Raw genomic sequence first — 11,996 nt, 5'->3', positions numbered from 1 at the left:
TGATAGGTTCAGCTATTCCTTGCAATGATTTCCCAAGCCTTTCCTAGGTTTGTAGCCGTGCCTGATCATTTCTTTGGCCACCATGATTGATGCATTAGAAAGTAAGGGTTGAGGGCAAGTTTTTCCTTCTTCGCACTGATTAGCAACCACGATTTCAAAGGCCTGATAGACTATGTACTCACTCCCCTCTCTTGCTTCAAGACACGGGACTGATGGGTCCCGATAAATTGATTGCTCATCTTCCCCGTGGACCACAATCTCTTGATCCTCATGCTTGAACTTCACTATCTGGTGAAGAGTAGAGGGTACAACCCCCGCTACATGGATCCACAACCTTCCTAAAAGAAAGTTGTAGTATGTGTCCATGTTCGGAACCTGGAAGGTTACTTCAAAGTCTACTGGGCCGATGGTCAGAATCAGATCAGTCTCTCCAATTGTGTCCCTTTTGATACCATCGAAGGCACGTACACAGATTTTGTTGGGTCGGATTCTTTCGGTACCGATTTCCATACGCTGCAGAGTTGAGAGTGGGCAAATGTCTACCCCACAGCCTCCGTCCAACATAACCCTTTTCACGTAGTACCCTTCGCATTTGACTGTCAGGTGCAGGGCTTTGTTATGTGCAGCCCCTTTTGGGGGCAAGTCATTTTTGCTGAAGGAGATCTGGTTAATTGCGAAAATTCTCTCGGCCATTCTCTCTAGCTGCTCTATATAAGTCTCAATAGGCACATATGCTTCGTTAAGGGTTTTGATCAATACCTTTTGATGTTCGATGGAGTTCATCAATAGAGATAACAAGGATACTTGCGCGGGAGATTTCCAAAGCTGGTCGATCACCTCATAATCCGTGATTTTCATCTTTTGAAAGAAGGCCTCCGCTTCTTCGGCACTCACGGTCTTCTTAAATGGGAAACACTTTCTAGTGGCATTGTTCACCTCTTCCAAATTGAAATACTTTTTAGCCGGGTTATTTTCTTGAACTTCTCCCGAGATTTCTTTGCCTTTGTAAGTCACCACTGATTTGTTGTTGTTCCAGGGCACAGCGGTAGGATCCATCATGGGATTTTGTGGTGCACGGCCAATAACCACGGGCTCACTTAGCCTTTGTGGATTAATTGGCTCCCGCATCACATAAACTTCCTTGGGCACATACATTTGGGTTGTCTTATTCAGCTCGAATCTCCTGGAGGACTCAAAGTCATCAGCTTTTCTTTGCGGCCTTGAGGGACATAGAGAACATCATCTTTGGGAGGCATTGCCCCAGTTTCAACTTCAACTTGCTTCTACGACTTTGGAGGGGTGGTCTTGTTCTTTTTCTCCCCTTTTTCTTTCTTCGGGGCAGCTTTTGGTTTCTTTTCTACATCAGCGATGGTAATGATGGCCTTCAATGCTGGGTCAAATTCCTTATCCTCACAAATCATTCTGATTACAGGCCCATTGTTGTGGGCCGGCATTGGGTTGTTGGTCATATTGGGAATATCTTCATCCCTTAGCACTATCTTTCTTTGTTCTATCAAGTTCTCCACGTCTCTCTTCAGAGTCCAGCAATCATCTGTGTCGTGCCCTTCTGCCCCTGAGTCATAGGCGCATTGGGTACCGGCTCTGTAAGCGGGTGATGTTGGGTTTTGCCTGGTTTAAGGAACAGGCTCTAGCAGACTCATTTGAACAATCTTTGGTAACAAGCTGGAGTAGGGTTCGCCAATGGGTGTAAAGTTTGGCCTCTTGGGTGGTTCACGAGGGTGGAAATTGTTTGGTGGAGGCCAGGGGTTGTAGTGGTTTTGGTAAGGAGGCTGGTTTCTAGAAAATGGAGCTTGGTTCCGGTTGGCTTGTTGTTGTGGCCGTACATAAGGTTGAGCATTCATGACTGGGTATGGCTGAAGAGCATAGGCTACGTCTTGGTGGGGGTAATAGTGTTGCAGGGTCCTTTCTGAGAAAAACGATTTGGGAGTACGGTGCTTTCTTGCAACCGACGCTGCCATGGATGTTTCTTTCTTCTTCTTGCCCTTCGCCACCCCTCTAGACCCACCCTGAATAGCTTGGGAGGTAGCTCTGATGGCGTATTGTCTTAGAATTCGACCCGTTTTCAACCCATTTTCAACCATTTCGCCAATCCTGATGGCTTCAGCGAACTGTTCAGCTATTGCGAACATCATATTTTGGAAGTAGTCAGCTTCTTGAGCTTGGAGGAAAATGGTGACCATTTCAATCTCATCCATCGGAGGCTTTACCCTGGAGGGCTGTTCACGCCATTTAACTGCGTACTCTCAGAAGCTTTTCAAGGATTTCTTCTTTAAGTTTGTCAATGAGTTCCTATCTGGAGCAATATCAATGTTGTACTGGAACTGCCTAACGAAATCCCTAGCAAGGTCATCCCAGATGTTCCAGCGGGATATATCTTGGTCCATATACCACTCAGATGCGATACGGACTAGACTTTCTCCGAAATAGGCCATGAGGAGTTCTTCCTTCCCACCGTCTCCTCACAGCTGGTTGCAATATCTCTTGAGATGAGCAATAGGATCTCCGTGTCCATAATACTTCTCAAATGTTGGGGTTTTGAATCTCAATGGCAGATGCACATGAGGGAACATACATAAGTCGGCATATGATACACTTTTCTGTCCACTCAAGCCGTGTATGCTTTTGAGACTCTGTTCCATACTCCTCATCTTCTTCGTAATCTCTTCTTGCTCAAGGGTTTTAGTGGCTTTATCTTGCCATGCGGTGAACTCATACCGGGGTGGTTGGGAGTAAGTATAGGTGGGAAGCTATGTAGGTTCCAGTGGTAAAGATAGTGTTTGGAAGGTGAAGGATGATGGGTCAAAGCTAGGCCTGGGCAGTGTAGGCTGTTCCATAACTGATCAAGGCGGAACAGTGATATTTGAAGCTACACCTGAAGCTAACACCTAGGGGCAAGCCTCAGAAGGTGTTCCCACAAAGTTGGAGGAAATAGTAGGGTATCCTAGTGGGGTATTTGGATAGTTTATGGGGATGTTGGAGGTCCCACTTTCCCATGGGAAAAAGCTCGGGAAATCCAGGGATTGCTTGGTGGTTCTCTTTCGTTTGCCCAGGCGTCCCATATTTCCATCATGCGGAGACTCAGTAACCTGTTTTCCTCGGCAACTACCGATTCTGAAGTTGGGATGCCCGAGATCGGACTCTCATCCGCAATAGGAACTATTGGCAAAGTCATTTCTGAAGACATTTCAATGCTTCCCTTCGACCTTGTGAAGTATGGATGCGAAGCCAGACTACCACAAAACCAACCACCTTTCTATAAAACCTGGGCTGGGAATAACATCAGCAAACGGTTAGTTTGGAACAAATAATAGAAAGGTAATCGCATGTTGGGGGTGTGATGCACCTATACAGTTAAATGTATTTCTACATGTTTTGCAATGGTTGCATGTTTCATTCTGCCTTTTCTTTTTCTTTCCCATTTTTCTTATTTCCACTCCCACTCTTTCCTTTATATCCCTCTTTTTTTTAGTTATGGTCGAATCCTATTGAGATTGCCTACGTATCATGACCCCGCATGAATCAGACCGAGCGTAGTTCAGGAGATCATAAATGTGAGAAATAACAAAATATTTTGGGATTTTCAAATTTTCATAAAAAGAAAATGTTTTGATTACAACGACTCGAAACTAACAGACACGAAAAAGAAACCAACAGACTCTAATAGCAAGCTGACAATATAGACTCAAGAACCGACTAATAGACTCTGACAGAAAGAAATTACAAACCCAAAAATAAACTGACAGACTCCAACAGAAATAGACTAAAGTGCAAATCAGGAATACATTAATGATCCTGGGGCCTTCGGGACATCCTTCGATCTCGCTGTGGGCCTATATGCGAGATCCCTTGCAACCGCTCCAAATCACTCATTTTCTGGTGGACGAAAGTCATTACTGTAGCGAAGAAAGTGGTACGAGTCATGTCCTCACACGCTTGGCATTTCATGGTAATATAGTCAGCAATGGCTCTAATCCTCTCTCGGATTCTGCCTTTTTCCTGAAGCAATCACCCTATCTGCTGATTCCGGGCTTCTAACACTTGAGAGTCGTGATGGTGTTGATTTTCAATTGTTGTATTCCTTCTTCCATCTGAGCCATAAAATCATAACAGTGTTTTATGTCAGCTTTGAACTCTATAGCCTGCTTGGCTGCCTCATTCTCAAGAGTAGTTACCTTTCTTCTCAGGCTGGTGATTGTCCCTTCATACTTTCTCTTCATTTGTTACACAAACTGTGTCTGACCTTTTGCATTTTCCGCTAATTGAGCTCGAGCTTTTGCTAGACTGGCCTCAGACTTTTCTAAGTCATCTTGACACTCAAGGGCTTTCTTTTTCAGACCGCTTATAAGCCTTTCATCCGCTCGACTTCTTTCCGGGTTTCTAGCAGCTATTTTCATCTTCTGGATTTGAGATTTAAGGGATTCATTTTCTTGAGTTAGTTTTTCCTTTTCTCCCTCATTTGTGGCAGCTTGCAAACCATTTTCAGACTGAAGGTCCATGACTTGCCTTTCCAACTTGCTTATTTTGGCCTTATAGCTTTCTTCTTTTGCCAACCAGCCTCACTGAATTGCAAGTCGTTGGTGAATTATTGAACATGAGCTCTCTTAGCAGGTATCTCAGAAATCTAGAACCTTTTACCGAACCAAATAATGTACTTGGGGTCTACTTCACCTCTAGCTAGATCTCGCACCATGGTCTTAGGTTCAAGAAATCTACATTCATTCCACACCTGGCGAATTCTCCCTTCTGGAAATACGGCTTTTGGGCCCAATTCAATGACATGCTTACTCAAATCTTCATCATGGGGGGCGGTTTGAAATCTTCCTAATTGGCGCAAAACCCTGTGGGGAGCATACGGCTGGATTCTCCGGATTCCCACCAGGAGGAGATAACACACTTCAGCTGACATGTATACTGCTTTGGTAACAGAAAGCCATCCGAATGCCCACTCAATTTTATCGGCAGTGAAGGAGCTCAAATGTGCAAGCCAAGCTTCAGTACTTTCGAGGAATTCAATACTTGTTTCTCGACTTTCAAATTCTTTAATGCAACTTAAACCGGTCATACCGTAATTCATATACCCAACCCGGTGGCAGAGATATTCCTGTATCCATAATTGTAGTAATAGATTGCAGCTTTGGAAGAACTTTCCCCCTTTTCGACAGATAGTCAAGGCTCGGTAGATTTTAGATAAGATTAGGGAACCACCATGCCGTTGGCTTTCTTGATTACAACATCGACCATTTCTACGAGACCTACCTCTATATTACCATCTTTTTGCGAGCAGACCACAACACCCAAGACTGCTACCATAAAAGCCAAACCCCGCCTTGCCTCCCATTTGTCTTTATTCCCGGCATAGGTCAGACCAGTGTTTGGCTCTTCAAAACCTCGGGGGTTACCATAGCTTTGATATAGGAACAGGAGAGTGCAATAACCTTCAGATAAATTTCCATCCTGGATATCCCGACTAATACTCAGCAGATCCAGAAATCTGTGGGGAGATACCGGTCATGGTGACACTGGATATCGACTTCTAAGGTTTCCATTAAGGCCCGCATAACCCACGACTTCCTCCAGCGTGGGTGCGAGCTCAAAGTCAGAGAAACGTAACACATTGCAAGTTGGGTCCCAAAAAGGTACTAAAGCTTCAATTATGTCCAACCGTGGCTTGATGTTCAATAGCCCAACGAGACCTCCTAGAACCTTTACCACAGTTTCTCTACTGACTTTTCCTAGATCATTCCACCACATGTGGAGCTGTAAGGGGATCTCCTTAAGGGTTGTGAAGGGTTCAATTTCAATTGTGCTCATCCTGCACATTTATTAAGGTGATTTAATAACCCATTTTTACCCAAAGGAATAACACCATTTTTTTCAAAATTTTACTTTTAAAAAAGTAAAACTCGGTTTTGCAGATACGGCCTTTCAGCACTTCGGGGAAGAAGATTTTAAGGTTGTTCCTGCTAAACGGTCAAAAATAAAAAAAAATGACCAAATGTGGTTGTTCTTGCAAAAACAACCTTCTGGCGCCCTTTTGGGGACATTTGACTTATTTTAAACAAGAAGGGCATCACCCAGCTGATTTGCGACAAAACATAAAATATTGTTGTTTTTGGGGCTATTTTTGCAGAAGGGAAGTTGGACCCGATGGGGGTGGCCTACGTATCCCACATCCGATGAGAATCAAACTGGCGTAGTTCGGGCAGATTTGAAAAAATGAAACGAAACCAGCTATTTTAAAAAAAAATCTCTTTTTTTTACAACTTTTCTCCTATTATCCATAAGCCGGTCAACATGCAAATCCGAAGCAAATAAATGCACAAGTAGCAAGTAAGATGCATCAGGATGGTCTTTTCATTTCGGGTACACCTGTCCTAGACAGACCCAACCCCTGTGTTGAGTCTCCAAAGTCAAATGCACGTGATGCAAACAAATGCTCCTACTAGGGATCCGGCATGAGGTTTTGTTATACTAGGTTTAAAACCTGGGTTTATTGTTCTAGTCCTGGCTTACCCGAGCGGACAACTCAAGTCGGGGGGGGGGGGGGGCAGTGTACCGGGAATACAGAAGCTTCACCGGATTTGCGACTTATCCGAACCTCGTTCTAAAATGGGTTAAGACTCTAGACAGAAGAGAAGTCACACGAAGTGCATCCTTCTCCATGATTTAGAAGACTCAAAGAGATGAAGGGTTTCGTAGCAGTTTATATACAGTTCGCAGAATATCAGAGCGGTAAAAATATTTAACACATTAGGCTCAAACATGTAGGAAAATCAGATAACAGATAAAGACAATCATAAGAGCTATTCTAAGCTCGAATTCTTGAACCCTGAACCAGAGATTTTGGGTTCGATCCCTAGCAGAGTCGCCAGAGCTGTCACACCTTCTTTTTACACACCCGAGGGGGTATAAGAGAGTTTTTTCAATTTAAGTGACATTATTCGAAATGAGATTAATTATTCATTTTTATTCAGACTCGCCACAATTTGGTTATCTTCCGCAAGTTTAGGCTTACCTAGTCATAGAAGCTAGGTGTCATCACGATGGTTCACAGAGGGTGAACCGGGGTCGTGACACATATATATCAGTATATCTCAACCGCCTATGTGAGCCCCATAGAGAGCTATTTGTGCAGTCTTGCGAAAACACGAATATCTCTCGACTCCAATGTTGGCCACCTATCTCTAGTCACTTTAGGAGCTTTCAATTGAGGCCTTTCCTTTTGGCACCTACTAGTCTGTGCAGTCTCACAAAAATACAAATATCTCTTTACTCTGATGTTGTATCAATAAAATATTTAATGTGTTGGAAACTAAACTCGTAGATTTTCAATTTGGTAGGTGGATCATCCGGTAGTTCCAAGTGCATTGGGAGAAAAGCTCACATAAATTTGACCTAATTTCTAGCACATTTATGAATGTAACTTGTGATGATCTTTGTCGACGTTTGTTCCAAAACTCGCTTAACTTCAAAACATAATACACAACTGTCATACGACTAAAATAACTCATAACATAACCGCCTTATCATGTTGAGAACCATAGTCTCTGTTACACTCCATGTTTTCGTATGTGAGAGTACGTCGTAAGTCAATTAATATAAGGTCATAAATGAGATTATGTTTGAAATAATATAAAGTAAGTTAATCATTTTACCTTGGAGGTTACAAATATTTAAGATCATGAAGAAAATAAGTTTCGTCGAACGTCGACAAGTTTGGAATGATATAAAAAGTACTTTGGGGAAATAATAGGGTTCTTAACATGATAAGGAGGTTATGTTATGAGTTATTTTAGTCGTATAATGGTTGTGTGCTACGTTTTGAAGCCAAGAAAGTTGTGGAACAAAAGTTGGCAAAGGTCATCACAAGTTACATTCATAATGTACTGAAACTTAGGTCAAATGTAGTTGAGCTTTTCTCCCAATATACTTGTAATAAAGGGATGATCTATATACCAAATTGAAGATCTATGAGTCTAGTTTTTAAATCATTTAACCGTTTGTCGATACGACATTGGAGGTAAGAGATATTTGCATTTTTGTGAGACTGCGCAAGCAGCTCCCGATGAGACCCACTTAGGCGGTGGTCGACCTTCTTCACTTTATAAACGATTTGGACTCCTATTTTTGCTCTTTTTTTACTCAAATTCGTCCCCAAACTTCTCCTAAACCTAATAAAAAGATACCATAAGGGTTTGAAGTGATTCCAAAGTAATTACACTATATTTCAACATCAAAAGTTAGTTCTAGTGAAGAACACCTCTTTGAGATCGTGTTGTCATTGAGGTTGTGGGCTGTGTTTGGCTAAATTTTCAAGTGGTTTCTGCTGTTTTAGGTACTTATAATACTCTACTACATGTTCTTGAAGTTATTTTTATGTTGGTTGCATTATTTGAGCAAGATACTACAAGAGAAGACTTGAAATAGTTTGAGATATTATTGTTCTTAATGGAATGTTTTGGGAAGGTTGTTTACATGAACTTTAAATGGTTGAAAACCTTGGGAAATAAAATTTTTATGTTGTTAGTTTCATGAATATATTATCTGCATGTCGAACTTGGTATTGGTATTGTGAATAAGAAGATAAATAACAATATAACAATGGAAAGTTGTACTTGTTGTTGTTGTTGTTGGATTGTTGGGCTGTTTGAGGGTGAATAGGAGGTTAAAAGTCCTCCCATTGTACTTAATATCATTTTGTCTATATTGTTAAGTTAATGAATGAATGACTTTGGGGTTAAAGGGTTCAAAAGAAATTCAATCCGAGCTTTCCGTTTGTCGTGTTAAATAGTAGTTCCATTGGTGATATTTATGCACTTGCTGTTGTGTAGATTGATTTATGTTGTGATGCTGAAAGGATATAGGTGAAGGTTGTATAAGTTAATGTTTCTTTTTGTTGTTGATATATGGTATTGGAGGAAGCCCTTGTTACAGGGAGATGTTGTCCAAATTTACATAATCAAGCTACTAGTTTAACTTGCGGACTTAGCCTTTACTCAGCACTGATTTTGAATCTCCTAATATGGTAAATTGAGTTGATTTGTTTGACTAATTTCTTGGAATGTATTAAGGACTCAATGGATTTAAGGTATGTTAAGGTTATCCCTTCTTTTCTTTTGGCATGATCCATATGATACAACGAAATGAGTAAATACGCAACTTTCACAAGTGACTCTATTCTTAGAAGTACTAGGGTTACCTATGTTCTTGATTCCCCATGTGTCCTATTATTATATCGTATGTTCATGGGTCTAAGAAAATACGTAAGTTTATAAAGTTTATCCAAAGGCATAATGATCTTATGGCATTCCGAGAGATCTTACTGACTTAATTCATTATGCATTGCATTCATTTATACATGTACATTGACCCATGACTAGATGGAGTTATATACGCGTATATTATATGTATATGGGGTATGGGAAAAGGTTATGGGTTATATACGCACCACCACCTTATTAGATGGTATACGTTGATGATTTCACCGCCCCTATCACTTCTTATCATTTTAATTTTCTTGTTAAGTTGCGTTTCAACTTCATTTTTGTATTGCTCGAATGCATCTATTGCTTCATCTTTACTATTAAGTAAGTAAACATAGAAATGTCGTCAATAAAAGTTATGAAATACTTCTTTCCACTACGAGATGGCATTGACTTCATGTCGCAAATATCTGTGTGAATTAAGTCTAAAGGATTTGAATTCCTTTCAGCTGACTTATAAGGATGTTTAACATACATAGATTCCACACATATTTGACAGTTTGATTTGTTGCATTCAAACTTAGGCAATACTTCCAAATTAATCATTTTTCGTAAGGTTTTATAATTGACATGTCCCAAACGTATATGCCATAAATAATTTGACTCAAGTAAGTAAGAAGAAGCTGAAATTTTATTATTCTCAACGACCATTACATTCAGTTTGAAAAGGTCCTCAGTGAGGTAACCTTTTCCTACAAATATCTCATTCTTACTTATTACAACCTTATCAAATACAAAAACACACTTAAACCCGTTCTTAACAAGAAGTGCAATAGAGACTAAGTTCTTTCTAATCTCGGAAATATGAAGGACGTTGTTCAGAGTCACCACCTTGCTAGAAGTCATTTTCAGAAATATCGTGCCGCATCCTTCAATTTTGGCCGTTGCAGAATTTCCCATAGAAAGCGTCTCTTTGACGGGAGCATATGCAGCAAACGCTTCTCTAACGGCACAAATATGGCGAGTGGCTCCAGAATCAATCCACCATTCCTTAGGATTTCCCACCATGTTGCATTCAGAAAGCTTAGCACACAAGTCATCAATATCTTCGTATTTTTCAACCATATTTGTTTTACCCTTCTTCTTGTCTTTCTTTGTAGTACGACAATCTACCGATTTGTGTCTAGCTTTCCCACAGTTATAGCAATTTCTGTTGAACCGCTTCTTGCTAGGTTTCTTTTCAGTGTAGAAGCCTTCTTCCTTTTTCTATTATTTTGAGGAGCATCCTCAACAATGTTTGCTCCCATTGTTATTGAGTTTCCACGGCCTTTCTTTTCAGTAGCTTTGTTGTCCTCTACGATTCTCACCCGAACAATGAGATCTTCAAGCGACATCTCCTTGTGTTTGTGTTTCAAGTGGTTTTTGAAGTCCTTCCACAAAGGAGACAACTTCTCAATCACCACTGTAACTTGGAATTCTTCATTGATAACAAGACCTTCAATAAAAATTCTGTTAGTAAAAATAATATAATTAATACTTTCAACATCAGTATTAATTCGACTTATACCTTCAGCAAGGAGATCGTGAATAATCACTTGCAATTCCTGGACTTGGGTAATAATAGACTTGCTATCTACTATTTTGTAGTCCAAAAAATTAGCGGCAATGAATTTCTTCAACGCGGCAACTTCAGTTTTGTATTTCCTTTTAAGCACAATCCGTAGTTCTTTTGACGTTTCCACATTACTATAACCGTTATACAGATCGTCCTCCAGTCCGCTAAGGATGTAATCCTTGCATAAAAAATCAGAATGCTTCCATGCCTCAGTCACGAGAAAGTGTTCATTGTCTGGAGTTTCGTCGGGCGGAATAGGAACATCTTCCTTAATGAACTTCTGTAGACTTTAAGTCGTCAAGTAGAAGAACATCTTCTGCTGTCACTGCTTGAAATCAATATCGAAAAAAAAAATGGATTTTTCTGTCGGTGCTAATGTCGGTGTTGTTTGTCTTGTCGATGCATTGGCAATCACCATAGGAACAGTCTGGTTTCCGTTGTCATTCGTCATTTCTGTAAAAGAATGATACAAACAAACGTTTAATAAACTGAGAAGTTTTTATATCTTCAAACCGAATAAAACTGGAGTAGAAAATCACGTAGATTTTAATCTCCAATAGAGTAAAAAATCGTCACGAAGGCTTTAATCTCCAAAACGGGAGTAGAAAACCACAAAGGTTTTAGTCTCCAGAAAAGTGAGTATAACACAAATATAGAAAATATTTAAGTTCCTTAAGCTTGTTAAAAAACTGTATTTGTAAAATAATTCTGAAGAAGATAAAATAACGTACAAACAGAAATGTAAAAGAAATAGAATTTAATCTGAGCCCACTGAATTCACAGTGTTTCCTTACGGAACTTAATCCCCTCCTTGAACCCGAGGTTGTGGATTATTTTCTCTCAGGATAGAATGAATTACACACTAGTTTAGCGGTACTTCAAACCCTAGTGTTTCAGCGAATACAATAATCGGTAGCAAATCACACTTATTGTTGCTTTTTTGTAGTTAAAACAATGCAGAAGAAAGGAGGAGAATTCAGAATTCTCGTATGGAAAATCTGAGAGAATGGACTGCTATTTATAGCCAACATGTTGAGTTCAAATGAAGAGGTGCAAGTCTTCAAAGGTTAGTTATGATTGTTCACGAAAAATGGCCATAACGTAAATGGCTATTTATACAAATTAAAATGGGAATTCAAAACGCAGAGGAAAATTAA

This window comes from Nicotiana sylvestris, chromosome 6 (genome assembly GCF_000393655.2).
Source record: "Nicotiana sylvestris chromosome 6, ASM39365v2, whole genome shotgun sequence".
NCBI lineage: Eukaryota > Viridiplantae > Streptophyta > Magnoliopsida > Solanales > Solanaceae > Nicotiana > Nicotiana sylvestris.
This window is presented reverse-complemented; position numbering follows the sequence as displayed.